The 17,097-nt window shown below is 35.4% G+C and overlaps 1 protein-coding gene across 1 annotated transcript in view; it reads left to right on the top strand.

Annotated features, from left to right (window-relative positions):
- The first annotated feature begins 9,209 nt into the window (after positions 1 to 9,209).
- The window catches only part of LOC113619042 (bifunctional heparan sulfate N-deacetylase/N-sulfotransferase 4), a 289,667-nt gene continuing 281,779 nt past the window's right edge, over positions 9,210 to 17,097 (top strand). The window contains exon 1 of the mRNA XM_027103592.1: positions 9,210 to 9,642. The gene's annotated coding sequence lies outside the window, so the exon portion shown is untranslated. The remainder of the gene's footprint in view (positions 9,643 to 17,097) is intronic.

Below are 17,097 nucleotides of genomic sequence, written 5' to 3'. Positions count from 1 at the left end.
GGGAATTAAGGAGTACAAACAGCTATATAAAATAAATAAGCTACAAGGGTATATCATACAACACAGGAAATATAGCCAATACTTTATAATAACTTTAAATGGAGTATAATCTGTAAAAATATTGAATCAGTATGTTGTATACCTGAAACTAATATAATATTATAAATCAACTCTACTTCAATAAAATGAAAAGAAAATCTCATAAATTTCATTAACATATTTAGTATTTCTAAAGCCTAACTTAAATCCTTCTTGCTATATGAACCTTCAGACCAGTACTGATGTAAATAACTTTTTATGTACAAGAAATTTGTGAAACAGATATGGAAATGTGAGTGTTGCCAAATTATTGATAACTTGCCATACAGAATGGTTGAAAGCATGACTCCTATCTCATTAAGTGTTTTATGAAGCATAGGGTTTTAGATGGCCACCTGAAAGGTCATCCAGCTTACAGAATTATACAAAAGAGCATTCTCTAGACAGATTCATTTAGAGAAACTTTTTGGTATAGTGAAAAGATAACAGGGCTGGAAGTCACTGAGTCTTCTGGCAGACTCCAGATTTGCTGCTTGGGTCTCAATGTTTTAACCTGTACAATCTACACACTACTGCATTCATCATAAGATCATAATGAGACTCACAATAATCTACGGGAACATTTTTTGTAAACTCTGAAGTACTTTAAAAAATGATATGGGGCTTCCATGGTGGCGCAGTGATTGAGAATCCGCCTGCCGATGCAGGGGACACGGGTTCGTGCCCCGGTCCGGGAAGATCCCACATGCTGCGGAGCGGCTGGGCCCGTGAGCCATGGCCGCTGAGCCTGCGCGTCCGGAGCCTGTGCTCTGCAACGGGAGAGGCCACAACAGTGAGAGGCCCACGTACTACAAAAAAGAAAAAAGTAATATTTAACGGTAGTATACAATGCACAATATCCCTCCTTTACTACTTTCAGTATAATCTTAATACAAATTAGCAGTTACTATAAAGGTCATTTGAGAATAAATGCTTCAAGTTATAGTCATATTTAGCCTCACGGAGATAAAGGGACTTATGTTGAGGCAATTACTTTTCAAGTTATAGGAGAGATAGGAAAGTAAATGAGTGCATGCACATTTAGTGATAGAAATAACTTTAAGACCTATAGCTAAGTATAACTATGTCTTCTCCACACCTTATCCCTGCACTGTGGCTTTATTCCTGGTTAATATCTACTGTCCTTCCCACATCTCATGCAGGGTCTCACTCATGTATTACCCTTTCATTACACAACAGAGATTGTTGTGATTCAGTAATGCTAGATTTGAAATATAGACACATTTTTCATCTTATTTGTAGTTTACTTTCTTTTTCAGGCATAGAAGAAAACACTATTCCATTAATATTTCCACTAGACTATATAACTATATAGTAGTTATATGATAGAATACAATCTATCTGAGAGTCAGTGATTGAGTCCAATTATAGGTGAAACTGGAAGCTATTCACTCAAGTAATCTACCAGTAAGTAGGATACCAAATGAATTTTCTTTGAGTTTGATGGGTCTCTGCTCTGTGTTTTTGTGTGTATCATTTTATACATTAGTCAGAGTTTGAGGGGAAGTACAGCATCAAATTTATGGTAACAACAGTTTTCTTTAAAGCATAACAGCAAAGATGAATTGGCAGATTCTGGTTTGCCATCTTTTATACAATATTGCCCTCTATGGGAACCTAAAATATTGAAGATTTTAGTTGAGTGGTAAGCATATTTTTGGATATACTTCTGTACTCATCACATGCTTTTTTCCCCCTCAATTTAATTACTGCTTCCTTCCTCACCTTCTAACAGACATAAACAGCTGAGCTGGCAAACAAATTTATCATTCCTTCATTAAGTAGTGTGTTTACAGTACCATTTTACTTTATTCATTACAGAATTCATTTTAATTTATTTTATTTATGAATTTTATATTGCATTCAGTTATTCATTTTGTCTTCTTTTGGTAAAATATCTCCATCTTCAGAGTACCATATTTATTTCCAGTTAAGATATAATTATTTCATGTATGATCATTTCTATTCAGAAAGGGGAAACATCAATTAAAGCACTAAAATAAAATGATACTTATAATAGAAAAGATAGACAAATCATATTACATGATGGAAAATTTAGAAATTACAATGTCATTCCTTTGATTGTATAAATACAAATCAAATATATATATACATATATATTTAAAATATTTAATGAAGACTTTATTCTTACTAAAATATTTTTATTCATGAGTAATATTAGGGAGATTTAAATGACATGGGTTCTAAAATGGAAAACTAATCTGGGTTTTCTTATCCATGGGGAAAATTGATTTATAACACATCTTTGTGGCTTCATCTTGAAATGAGTTATTGCTTCTATTTGTGGAATATAGAACTGGCGCTATGATTGCATTGAAAATATATTTGTATATAAATATTAGTGCACCCCCTCCTTATTTCCTGGCTCTAAGTTGCCACCATTCATTCATTCTTAAGTTTAATTTTTTTTAATGTACAAATATCTACTTTATGCCATGACAGTGCTCCAAGTATTGAAGATATAACTTAAAAAAAAAAAAGATGTGATTTCTGTCCTCAAAAAGCAAAAACGCCATTGCTTGGATTATGACTGGGGACTCAAAATTAGTGTGTGTCTCTAAGACAGGTAATGGTAGCAATATAGTGCTGTATACCTAATCACTAGCTGGTTACAGAAGGCAACACTGGGGTTACAGGTGGAGTACAGTCTGACCCTTGTCATATATCACATATGTTTATTTGTATCACCTCTCAAGCATAAAGGAGACTTTCAACGATTGCTAGCTAACTTTCAAACATCATATTTTTGTACCATTGTTCACAACTCACCCTTTCGCCTGCCCCCAACACACACCACTGTACTAAAACCAAATTGGAGAAAGAGTGACAGTATCCATTGAATTGCCCCAGAATGATGGGAATGTCGAGTGAGGTGTAGAAGCTAACAGAACAGAAGCCAACTTAGGAAGCCTTGGTGAAGCATTAAGATTTCCCACGCTGATCAGAACATTAGCAGGAGTAGCTCATAAATGAGATGCTTTTCCCCAAAGGACTGGAACAGACAGAAAACAAATGATATTGGGATACCTAATATAAAATGAATTTACTAACAGATGAAATGAAATATGCTTTAGGACAGAAAGTTCTTACAAATTTATCACCATGATGTTAGGATTCTGGTCTGCAAGAAGGTGTCTCATTTTGAGCACTTCGGACTTTAAGTTATAGAGGATATAAAATGACTTGACTTGCAAGGCCTAACTCAAAAGGAAATTGCCACGAAACCATAATGAAATTTTGGCAAACACATTACAAAGAAAAGAAAGAGAAATGAAGTAAACAAAGAGTAACTCCCTATTGTAGATACCCCATTCATACTGAAGCGCTTTGCAGTATTTAAAGATTCTCCTCTGATAAGAGACTCCCAATGGAGCTTTGACCTAATTAATGTACTTTAGGAACTCTAACCACTTTTATTTAGCCTCAAAAAGTGAAATTCACTGAAAATTCTCATAACAGGGATCAGACCATGGAATAATCATAAATTCAATTTCTACTGTGTTCCCCTCCTTCACCAGGGGTCTCACTTATGTGCTACCCTTTTTTTTTTTTCGGTACTAGGGCCTCTCACTGCTGTGGCCTTTCCCGTTGCGGAGCACAGGCTCCGGACGCGCAGGCTCAGCAGCCATGGCTCACGGGCCCAGCCGCTCCGCGGCATGTGGGATCCTCCCGGACCGGGGCACGAACCCATGTCCCCTGCATCGGCAGGCGGACTCTCAACCACTGCGCCACCAGGGAAGCCCCTGTGCTACCCTTTCAATACACCACAAAGATTTTTGTGATTCAATAATGCTTTGGCCAACATCTGCTATTTATTAAAAATCATGTTCCTTTAAGCTGTTGTCAGCCAAACTGGAATTGGACTGTTTAGTCTGTTTGTTCCCTCTCTTGGCCTTTCAAGCTTTGCATCTTCAAAGGATTTATTTGAAGCATTAACATGCTGATTTGTTTCTTGCTAAAACAATGTGCTACAGTGATACTGGCAAGAAGATTCTTTCTTCCAACCTGTGGTTCCCATTTATTCCTCTCTCAATAACTTGCTAACCAGAGATCCAGATGTGTAATAAGATACCATTTAAGTATGTGAATGGAATACCTGTTATATAATTAATGCTACATGGCACTAATTTTTCTCACCATGTATATGATTCCAGTGGAGCTAAGCTGGCTTTATGCTCTTTCTTTGTCACATGATTTCTTATCTGACTAATTACTAGCAGAAGGTTTTTTCCTTAAAAAAAGAAGTTTTTGTGTTAGTCACCCACAGCCAAATTAGAGACTTTTCGCTCCAATGGCATAAACTTTGAACATAGCAGTTTCTTCTATTCATGCTTTTTCCTTTAAAAAAGAGTTAGAAGAGCTTGTTTGTGTTGGTTGGGACAACTAGAAAGTTGCTCATCATTGAAAAAATAATAATTATAAGGAAAGGGGACAGAAAGTAGTACCATGTTATATAATCCTACATATATAAGATTTAGTAGTTTAAATTGTAAAATACATTAGTATTTTTTCTAACATCTTTATTGGAGTATAATTGCTTTACAATGGTGTGTTAGTTTCTGCTTTATAACAAAGTGAATCAGCTATATGTATACATATATCCCCATATCCCCTCCCTTTTGCGTCTCCCTCCCACTCTCCCTATCCCACCCCTCTAGGTGGTCACAGAGCACCGAGCTGACCTCCCCTGCTACCCACTAGCTATCTATTTTACATTTGGTAGTGTACATGTCAATCCTACTCTCTCACTTCATCCGGTTTATCCTTCCCCCTCCCTGTGTCCTCAAGTCCATTCACTACATCTGCATCTTTATTCCTGTCCTGCCCCTAAGTTCATTGGAACAATTTTTATTTTTTTAGACTGCATATATATGTGTTATCATACGGTATTTGTTTATCTCCTGACTTACTTCACTCTGTATGACAGACTCTAGTTCCATCCACTTCACTACAAATAACTCAATTTCCTTAAAAAACTAAAAGTAGCACTACCATATGACCCATCAATCCCACTACTGAGCATATACCCTGAGAAAACCATAATTCAAAAAGAGTCATGTACCACAATGTTCATTGCACCACTATTTACAATAGCCAGGACATGGAAGCAACCTAGGTGTCCATCAACAGATGAATGGATAAAGAAGATGTGGCACATATATACAATGGAATATTACTCAGCCATTAGTATTTTAATTGTAGTTATTCAAAATTGTCATTTTTGTAGTAGAGTTAAGGAAGAGAAATAAAACTTGGAAAGCTAAAAATGTATATTTAAAGCTATACTATCTTCTATTTATAACCTGTACATGCATGTGAAGGGTTTTTAAAAAATAGAAGCTACAATGGGCTTCCCTGGTGGCGCAGTGGTTGAGAGTCTGCCTGCCGATGCAGGGGACGCGGGTTCGTGCCCCGTTCCGGGAGGATCCCACATGCCGCGGAGCGGCTGGGCCCATGGGCCATGGCCGCTGGGCCTGCGCGTCCGGAGCCTGTGCTCTGCAATGGGAGAGGCCACAACAGTGAGAGGCCCGCGTACCGCAAAAAAAAAAAAAAAAAAAATAGAAGCTACAAGATACTTGTAAATAATTCTTTGGCATTTTCTTTGCAAATTTCTATTTATTTTAGATGCATGGATTTAAAACTTGCCTTTAGTATTTATTAACAAAAAGAAAGTTAATGAGAAAAAATAATGGAAATTTTAGAAATTGTTAAATTTGCTGAATTTTTCTGAACTCTTCTATTATTTCTGTTAGTAGATATACTTACTGTCTTTCACTGTAAAAAATGAATTGACATATAAATGAAACAATGAGTTTCTTTCTTTACTAAATGTGTTTGGTTTGGTTTCTGCTTCTTCAACTGAATAAGTAGGCACTGGTGTATTCTTTATATGCTTTATATACGTTTTAAATGTGTATTATAGAATATTTTCAATTATTTTTTAATTTTACAATTTCAAAACCATGCATATAATACATTTTTTTAATTTCCAAGGAAATTCAGTTGAAAAAAGAGGTTTTGATAGCAATTGAATAAAAATATGTGGCGCTCCAAAAATTTATTAGTTCAACATATTCAATTCAATTTAATAAAGATCCGTTGAGGACTTAGAATATGTCTGGACCTGGACCTATGTCTTAATAGATAAAGAAAAAATTATATTGCACTTCATGGGACATGAAAAGAAAAATAATAAAATTCAACTATGAGCAGGTGGGCAAATGTGTATTATTGCAAGCTAACTGTATAGATGCTACATCTGACTTAAATGCAAGCCCTATAAATTGTGAAACACAGGTTGAGTGATTAAAAAACACTTTGAGAAAGTTATTCTTCCTATCTTCTCTTGCATATCACATTTCTTCTTCACAACGTTCAAGGTCATTTACTTCATTTCCCCATCCTAACAGATTAGAAAATGATAAAAGTTAAAATGTTCACAAAGTTGTTTTTAATTACTGGAAAATACAATTTACAAAGGAAATTATGAGAAAACTATTCAAGGTGCTTCTGGGATTATTGTATTTTTATTGTTTAGTATGGACACCATGAATTTCTCCAATTTTCCCCAGGAGTAGCAAGGAAAGCACTTTGTGGTTGGCTCCCATCATTTATACATGGTATATCTGATGGAACCCTCTATCCCCAAGACTATGTTTAATTCTGAATAAACAATGAGAAAAGCACAACAAATTGTTTTGTCTTTTTCTTTCCCTTTTCCTACCAGGAAGTTGAACTCAGAAATTTGGATTTTTTTAATTTTAAAGTTAGTGTTTAACAGATGTTTTAATGTATTTTGTGTTAATATATCTCCCATTAATATTGTAGACAACACTTTTACATTGTCAAAGTGCTTTCACTCTACTATTCATTTCATTCCAAGTAATAATGTTGTTTCTTTAGCTACAGCATTGTTTATAGACTAATACTGGATTAAAAACATATCAACAACTTTTCCTCGTAATCAATTCACACCAACTACAGTTATCACCAGAGCTAAGGATATAAATCCTCCTCCGTGTTTTAACACCATGGCTTTGTGTAAGTGAAATTACTCTGATAACGTAGCATTCTTTACTGAGCTGTAAAATAGAAATATATCAATAGGATACAAAAATTGAGTAATTTTAAAATGTTTATTTTCATTTGTGTATACGTAAGACAAAAATGAGGACTGAACTTGAATAAATAAAAAGACATTATTAGTATGAGAAACCCCATAAAATGGAAAAATCTTCAATCAGCTTTTTTATTTATTTTATTTTGTTTCTCAGCAATTAGTGTTTGGCTTGATGTTGTTCTAATAATTATTATTTTATTAAGATAGTATTGAACTACTTAGCTGCAATTTATTTATCCATTTTGTATTTTGATGTGAGTCACTGTGGAAATTCTTGACTTGACCTTCAAATGCATCTTTGCTTTGCAAACATTCTTAAAAGGTAGTAAATAGTTCTTTGAGTCTTGAGGATTTTCAAAATACAAATTTTTTCCTTTAGTATACTTTTATTTATTTATTTTTGTTGGTTTGTTTTTTTGTTTTCTGCGATACGTGGGCCTCTCACTGTTGTGGCCCCTCCCGTTGCGGAGCACAGGCTCCGGACACGCAGGCTCGGCGGCCATGGCTCACGGGCCCAGCCGCTCCGCGGCATGTGGGATCTTCCCGGACCGGGGCACGAACCCGCGTCCCCTGCATCGGCAGGCGGACTCTCAATCACTGCGCCACCAGGGAAGCCCTCCTTTAGTATACTTTTAGCCTGTGCACCTGAAAAAATAACTGACACATGATCCATGATCTATTAGTGATAGTGTTGTTAGGTTAGGAAATAACTGGTGTAGTCTTTGCAATTTACCAGATTTTTTTCCTATCCTCTACTTAGCATATGCTTACAGCTTGCTGACCCTCAAAACTTTGTGCAGCATAACACTAGTACCACTGAGTGCATTAAAATTATTCACCCAAAGACCACATCATTAATAAATGTGTGTTTTGAGGGACAATCCCCACTCTACCTGCAGCATACTGGAAGGGTCTCTGACACCACCCCAGCAATTCTAGCAGAGCTCTTTCTCACCAAAGACACAAGCATACCTGAATAGAACTTTGGGTTTGAGAAAAGTTTGCAGCTCTCTTCTCTAGCCTATAAGGGACCTCGAGCTGAACTGTCATTAACACATTTTATTTCATTAAATTAAACGGTGGAGACTAAAGAACGTACCCAAACAATATGAGCCCAGGGAATCAGATAGCCTGGAATGAAGAAATACCCTTCAAAGTACTTTACTTTTATCTTGTATGTATTTGAATGAAGAAGTTCAAAGAACTTTACATAAAGTAAATAAGTATAATTTATAATATGCAATGTATAATATCTTTATGAGTTAATGTGAGTTAGTAGAGAACAAAGAGCAGGTAATCCTTATCCTATATTTTGCCAAGTAGAAAGTGAGACATGGAGATAATTTTTGCCCATGCTGGGAATAGAAGAGAACTTTTCCATAATAATCCAGTAATTTACCTCAATGAAACCATTTATACCCTTAATACATGCACATATGCCTACTCATTGTTTTTCTTCTAGCATTTATTATGATCTAAAATATTATTATTAATTTCAGGAATATGTAGGTCACTAGTATTTCTCCAAGTTTCCTCCTGCTCATCCTTGGCTTTTGTTGAGTTCATAACTCCTGCTCGACTAGCACACATTTACCACAGAAAACCCTGTTGTGAACTTTTCTTTTTTCACCCAATAGAATCTTCTGGTACAGTGTCATAGCTGCAAAGTAGAATTTTACTCTCAAATTTCATAGGAATCAGTCCAACTGTACAATGAAAGATTATGCAAATCCGCAAGGAACATCTAATCAATCACCGTGGTGTGAGAGGAATGCAGCTGATCGCTGAATTAGCTTCTGTGGGAATGTATTCATGTGTAACATCCCACTGACTGGATGACATCACAACAGCTCCAGGTCCTTGAAAGTCTTGAGGATGATTAGCCGAAGGAATTGGCCGTTTCTGCCAATCATAATCCGGCAGAGCTGCCTTTATAGTTCTGGAGATGTGGGAGAAAGAGGGGGGAGGGAAAGACCAACTCCAGCTAAACGAGAAGCACAGCAGCAGTAGCAAGAGCAGAGCCGAAGCAGCTGGTATTCTGGTGATTAAATAGTTCTCGTAGCCTCTCTGCTGTACTCGGTCCGCTCCCTGGTGTAAGTCTCATGTTCAAGAAGGAAGCTGCATTTTAACGGTGTGCTGAACAGAGGTTTGAATCATTCCAGCTGGCTGCTTGTTTTGAAAAGGACAATGTGCGTATAAATAAAAACAGACTCTGCTGGAAGAGTCCAGATACTAGGACTGGAGCTAAAGAGTGCTCTCGGAATATTAAGGCAGATTGTATGAACTGAAAGCTCCTTCTAATTAACCTGGAGCCAAATGAATCTGCATACTGGATATCTCATTTTCTAACTCGGATAAATACAAGTTAGAAAAAGAAAAAAAAAATTGAAATGCTTCTCTAGGTAAGTTATTGCTTAATTTGCTGAAACTGAGGTGTGTGCATTAAATGAATATATGTTGCTTAGCTATGTAAACAAGTTGAACACAATAAAGTTTTATTTGTGAAAGATTTATGTAGAAGCAGATTATAGTTTTAAACCAAACGCAGTTTCCCTTTTCAGCATATGTGTGCTTACCTGTCATTACTCTTTGTGGAAGTTATATTTGCACACTAAATGGAAAATACAGTCCTGCCTAAAAAAAGATACAACTTGAAATATTGTAAACTGTTGCCAGAACATTTGCATACTAAAGATCTCACTTGATAACAATTTTAGCCTTTTCATATTAAAATGCCAGTATTCCAAACTCAAGCCGAACAGTGGGATTATAAATGTTTCCCTGAGAAGTGTTACCGATAACATGGCATTCAGGTTACTCAAGATGGGAACTCCTCTCTTTGGGACCTGAGATTTATAGCCACGTTCTGTCCTAATGGTCTGCTTTAGAGAAGCAGCTGTCACAGACATTTTAAATTGCTTTTAAAGAAATAGATGCTTTCCTACTAGGACCTATTAGGAAAGAAAAACAAATTCTTAAAACAATATATGCCATATGCCATAAGCGCAGATTCCCAGGAGGATAAAAACAGCTTTGTGTTACACCTGTAAATACCTCCAAATTCCTAATGCACAGAATAAGTTGAAATATAAGAAATGTTATTTAGGGAAGAGATATGGGAACATATGTGTATGAATAACTGATTCACTTTGTTATAAAGCAGAAACTAACACACCATTGTAAATGGTGTGTTATACTACAATAAACATGTTTAAAAAATGTTATTTAAATATGGTTTTCATTCATCTCTTCCAGCATCTCTGATTAGAGAAAGTTAAATAAAAAGGGAAACTTAAACCTGTATTTTCCTTGTAATTTTTCCTCATTAATAAAATACTGTATTTTTCAGAGTTACTATCAAGAGTATTTCAAGTGATAATATATTTTGTTTGCTATGATAGGTTATACTGTGAGTTCTAATATAGCTCTGAGAAAGTTTCGATAGTTTATACTTTATTCTGTCTTTTCAAGCTCACTATTTCTTGATTTCATGGTGTTGTCTATCAGAATATTTTTCATCAACTCAATATCATAAATGTTGTAAAGTAAATTGCATGCGAAGATATTGATGTGTTGTCTTAATTATCAATATTTTAGTTATTCACTTTCTTACCAACTTCACGATTCAAATCCTGTGAGTTTCTTCATACAAATGGAAATAGATGAAGACAAAAGTTGTTGTAATTGGCTGAATATCTCCCAAACTAGGAGGCAATTTTTCCCCACAAAGATATTAAAAGTCTTTTTTATATCAAAATAATAATTTTAATTTATTCTATTAAAATATTTCAGCTAGCTATATCCAGATGCCAGGTAGGTGCTATGTTGGTCATGGCTTTTTCATGAAGCAAATGTATGTAGAGAATGTAAAGTCCACTGACTAAAAAGTCTAAGTCTTCAACTGAAATTCATAAAAAATGTGTGATTAATAAGCAAAATGTATTCAACACATACATTTACCTCCATACAAAAATGAGAATTTAACATAATTTAACACCTGCTGTGATTGTTAATATTGTTATAATAAGAATCCTGTGAATATATATCTTATGATGATCAATATGACACAGCACCTACATTTGATAGAAGTCTCATGATAAGCTGATGGAGATTTTTGGAAATTGAACATTAAGCAGAATCATCGTTTTTTTACTCCATCTTAATGGCAGTTGGTCAGCACTAAGATTGATGCTTAGAAAATCCTTTGAAAAAATTATAATATGTATGACTTATTAACTATAACATGAAATTCACCCTGAGAGGGAAAATATAAATGCAATTTAGAAACTCAGGCATCATTCTTAAATAAAAAGGTAAAACTTCACAAGGATTCTAATATTTGTTTTCCTTTCTATAAACTTGCCAATGTATGTAAATTGCATTTTTTTCCTTCCAGCTGAAGTTATTATCTAAGAGACATCTCATTTAAATGATTTTCCTTAAATACCAAAAGAAAGTAAATGGAGACTATTTTATATATAAATGCATAAAATCATAATTTGGAATTAAATAAATGCAGTTTCTTAATTCAAATCTAAGTGCTAACCTTACTTCTTAAAGATGTTAAATAAATGCTCAGTAAGTATTTGTACCCTATAGGTCTGATGTTTATATGATCCTCAGCACGTTCTGTTTGAGTGGGAAAGGTGCCATTGAGAATAGAATCCAAAAATCAAACTTTCTGTGCTTCATATAGTAGCAACGACTCAGGGAGAAGAACAGAGAAACGTTTAGCATGCTTTGTTCAAACTAGAAGTTTCTAGCTGGTGCTGCTGTCTCCCCAGATTTGGAAAGCAGCTGGGAAAAGTTATAAAATAAAGCTAGAATATCAGCCCTGGCTGGAAGCAATGGCAGAGAAGCTGCGCACCCAGAAGGCTAATTCTTTCTGAGCTGAAATTCATTGATAATGCATTATGCTTAAAGTCTAACCTAAAGTGTCACTTTTTTCTCTAGTACAAACTGTGGGATATTTAAAGAGCAAATATATTTTCTGAGGAGAGTAAAATTTTAAAATAGCGAACTTGTCTTCTTTATTAAAGGTTGCCCTAATGAAAAATGTGAATAGCCTAGCTGAAAGTCCTATAAAATATAGTTGATGTTCAGGAGCAGAAAGAGAAATAAAGATGAGATGCACTGCCTAACCTTTATCTTGGAGATGGCAGAGTGGTCAGAAATACCACATATATTGGGGCTTCCCTGGTGGCGCAGTGGTTGAGAGTCCGCCTGCCTCTGCAGGGGACATGGGTTTGTGCCCCGGTCCGGGAAGATCCCACATGCCACGGAGCGGCTGGGACCGTGAGCCATGGCCGCTGAGCCTGCGCGTCCGGAGCCTATGCTCTGCAATAGGAGAGGTCACAACAGTGAGAAGCCCGCGTACCGCAAAAAAAAAAAAAAAGAAAAGAAAAGAAATACCACATATAAATACATGCCCAAAAGAAGTGTGAAGGTTTTCTGAAAGTAACTGGCCTAGTAAAATTTACTGTAGAAGTAGACTTACTAAAACTGTGGTGGTGTATATCTTGTGAAGCTAGACAACAAAAGGGAAAGTTAACTCTCATCCATATTTATTCCAAATCACTAGGAAAAAGGGAAACCATGTTGTCTGTTGATTTATTTTACGTTTATGAAGTGAGAGAAATGGGTCAGGTGGTAGACATAATGCTGCTGTCTTCAGCCATCAGGGAATAACATTTAGTCAACCTTTTCTTTAACACTTCAGGAAACTTTCAGCTATACTGTTAGAGTGTCAAATGCCCTCTTTTTTTAGTTATTTTCAGCAAGCTTCAGAAGTTAGAGATGTCAACTGCAATGTAGAACTTTTATAAACACAGTCTTATTTCCAAGTGTTCTTTATCTCAGTTTTCTTAAGAATGCTATCACATTCTAGAGTTGACAAATCTAAAATATCTTTTAGAATAATATTGAACTGATAACAGATTTTCCCCAAATCCAAAACAGTCTTAATAGAATCCAAACATATCAATGGCTTTCAGCATTTCAAGACAAATACATTTTTTTTAAATGTGAAGATAACTTATTCTCCGTTCCTACTGGTGAAAATGTTTGTGGATATAAATTGATATATTTATTTCTTTTGTCTTCTTATAATTTTTCTCTATTCATAAAGATCCTTATAATTCAGGCCATGACATAGATTATAACAAAATAGCCTGTATATGACAAACTAAATATTGGCTTTCAAGTGACTCATTGAGGAAATTCTCATATATAGGCTACCTTAAAAATATTTCTTCAAGAGATATACTTGATACTTTATGAATTCTAAATGATAATCATGATTAACTAATTGGAATTAAGGAAACATGAAAACATTGAAGGGTTAAAAAAGACTGAATGCTTGAGAACTTAATTTGGTGATGTACTCAGGGTATCTGAGAAAACAAAGCTGATGACTCTAGTTCTAGAAAGAAACTTCTTTGCCAAACTCAGTTTTTACACTTCTTAGAAACTAGTGTTTTAAATATTTGAAGGGTTTGATAAGAAGGAACTTTTACCAAGCTAACACACACATGCACACACATAACACAAAGCATTCTTTTTCCCCAGATTAAAAGATTTCCCCCATTTTGGACCCTCCACCATCAGATGAACTTGAATTTGCTTTATTTCAAATATTTAACCTCCTCATTAAAAGTCTTTAATGGAATCTGTCTTCCACCATAACCTTATGGAAGTTGAAAGCTGGGCAATTTCAGTATGTTCAAGCAAAAGGTAAATGTGGAAATGCTTCCTTAATCTCTTTACACTCACTTTTTTCTTCCTTTCTTTCTGTTCCTCCTTTTCCTTCTTTCTTTTTTTCTTCCTCTCTCTTCCCTTCCCTTTTCCTCCTTTCTTCTTTCTCCTCATTCTTTCCTCCCTCCCACCTTTCTTCTTTTTCTCTCTTTCCTTACCTCTTTCCCTTCCTTCCTTACTCCCTTCCTCTTTCCATCCCTTCTTTCCTTCTTTCCTTTCTTCCCTTCCTCAATCCCTCCTTTTCTCTCTTTATATTTGCCACCTCAGCTTAAATGCTCTCTTGCAAAGTTGGGGAGCACACCCCTCATATTTAGTATGGCAGCTATTGTTTATCTAATGGCAAGGTCTGAACATGGAAGTGGGTAGAAGAAAATGCACAGAAAAGGGGGTTAAAGAACACTAAACCATAAAGGGAAAGTACGATAGGACGCGAAATTCATGTCAGAGAAGTAGAGATGTCAACTTTAAAATATTGACTGTCCTCCTACCTATGAATTTCTATTTAATTGACTAAATTCTTTAAGAAGAACCCTTTGCTCCCTTTCATTGTCAGTGAAATTTTTTTCATGCAGCAAATGCAGCTTGGTGGCAAAAATAAAATAATAATAAATGTAGATAATCCTTATACTGGTGTTTTAAACCCCCATAAATCATTTTTATATTTAATAGTTTAAACATAGTAACATTCATATGCAGCCTAAATAAAGGCCGACTGCCATACGAATGGAAAAAAAAGAGAGTCAAGCCAAAGCGCATTAAGATGCTTTGGCTTGACTCCATTCCTGAATCACAAATTCAATTGTAGCCTGCTGATCCACAGAATTTGTCATATTTTATCAGACATCTCAAAAGAGTTCTTCTTGATGTACTGAATAGTCTTTCACACCTACATAAAAATAATTTAAACCTCAGAAATAAATATAGCGACACTAAAGATTAATACAAGAAAGGAAAGAGATGCAGAGATACATATGCTCCTGTAAATGCATATGAAAGTCCTAATTCTATTCATTACTCTAAAGTGCACATGGATAATTAGAATCAGAATTAAATTTCACTTGCTTCCCAGCCAATCTTTCACTAATAGTTATGTCAATCCACTTGAGATTTCACATACTGTAACATGTAAAATCAAACACAGGCAGTCATTTAAAAATTACACTTATTAATTCAAGTGTGATGGCTCCTGATATCTGTTTGTAAAGCTACTTTCCTTGGAATAGGGTGCTTTTTGAATAACCACAAAAAAATGATCAAAATTGGTCAAACGAAGTTGAATTCAATTTAGTACTTAGGTTATTCTCCTTCTCCATCTACACATATATTCACATTAAACAGAAAAAATACCTTTTCATTTTTGTTCAATAATGTTCCTAGTGATAATAAATATTCTCTCTTATTTTTAATATGTGCCAGACACCATTCAAAATACTAGGGTGAACAAAACAGCTCTCAGGAGGCTTGTATTCTGGTGGGGGAAAACAGGCAGTAGACAAATGAAGACTATGATAGGGCTATTAAGTACTGTACTATGAAGATGAATAAGTCAAGGTAGATTAAACGGTATAAGTGAAAACCATAGAGCCGGTTAGGAAATACCTTTCTGATGAACTGACGATACTCAGAAAATCTACTGAAAAGTGATATGCCAAACTGAGAACATTACTTCATCTTGTAGAAAAGTGTGATGAGTAGCATCTTGTTGTAACATGCAGGCTGACAGGCTGAATTTTGACCCTACCTGTTGATTATTTTCCTTGTTTCTGTGAAATTGTCCGGTAGCATTTAGGATATGGCACACAGTTTAGTGTTTTTTTCTCTGGAAAATAGACCAATCAGTTTTGGAAAATATAATTCTCAACTTTACTTCTCCTCTTTACAGTACCAAAGAATTGAAAAAGTAGTGTATGAGTAAATTATCTCAAATTATTGTATTTTTTCCTATAGCCTGTAAGTTAATGCTATTATTGAAATGTAAGCAGCAGAAGAACTGGTCCCCTAACTCATTGTCACAGATTGGTGGGTGTAAGAACCAATATTCTAAATCATCACTCAGTTGGCCAGAACAATGGACTTAACTTAATGAAATTACAGAGGGATAAATGTAATTATTAAATTTTTTAAAACATTTCACCAATTACAAAAGTACTTCAAACTCAACAAGAACCAAAAATATAATAAGGCTAATACAATGCTAATGCAAACGTAAAATGAAGTCACAGAATCACAGCATCAACAGCAAGGAAACAGTGATCCTAGTTAGCACAGGTCTGACATCATTTGACCTATTCACCAGTCTCAGGTTCCTGATGCCTCATAATCAGGAGCAGTCTTCTGTGACCTTCCTTTTCCCCCAGGGTGGACCATTGTCCCTACTTTACTCTCACAGTTGTATCGCAATATCTATACCTTATGGTGTAACTGCTGTGTGTTTATCAGTGCCCCTAATGTAACCAAAAAATTGAATGGCAGGAATGCTAGAGAGTGCTTGACCTAAAGTCAGGTAGCAAGGGTTTGATAAATGTAAAATGGAAGGTGACATCTGGGAAGCGTGTCATTTGAACAACAGTTGAAGAAACAATGATATTTAAGAAGAAAAAGACTACGGAGAAACAGTACAGTTACCTTTATATGTTGCAGGATTTTTTCCTTAATGAAAAGCAAATTTGCTTTATATTGTGTGATACCAGCGGACTGACATATGAAAGACATTGGGAGGTTGTTTCTGTGCAATATCAGGAGACACTGTACATTCTGAAAATCAGTGAGATTCCAGTCAATCAAAGCAATCAGCACAGGTTGTAGTGCAGCTTATCCAGAAGACTCCCATGGAAGGAATGTCTGCTGTGAGTAGGAGATAAATGGTGGCTACAGAGGTGTCTCGTGTTTTTCATTGTGCAACTGTAAGGAGTGTGGATAAAGGCTTTAGCGTGAATGTCCTGCCCACCTAAAACCCAGCTCTAGCATTGGGTTAGAAGACTAGTCAACAACATTCAAGTAAATAATGATGGTGTAAAACTACATAGCAGGAATATATGTATTGCTTAGGATGTGCCCTACCGCATAAGAGCAAATTTTTATTAAAAGGCCATTTATATAAAGTG

This window comes from Aethalodelphis obliquidens, unplaced genomic scaffold, assembly GCF_003676395.1.
Source record: "Aethalodelphis obliquidens isolate GAN/ISIS:26980383/991018 unplaced genomic scaffold, ASM367639v1 scaffold6, whole genome shotgun sequence".
NCBI classification, from domain to species: domain Eukaryota; kingdom Metazoa; phylum Chordata; class Mammalia; order Artiodactyla; family Delphinidae; genus Aethalodelphis; species Aethalodelphis obliquidens.
Note: the sequence above shows the minus strand (reverse complement) of the source record. Positions and strands in the feature narration are given on the sequence as shown.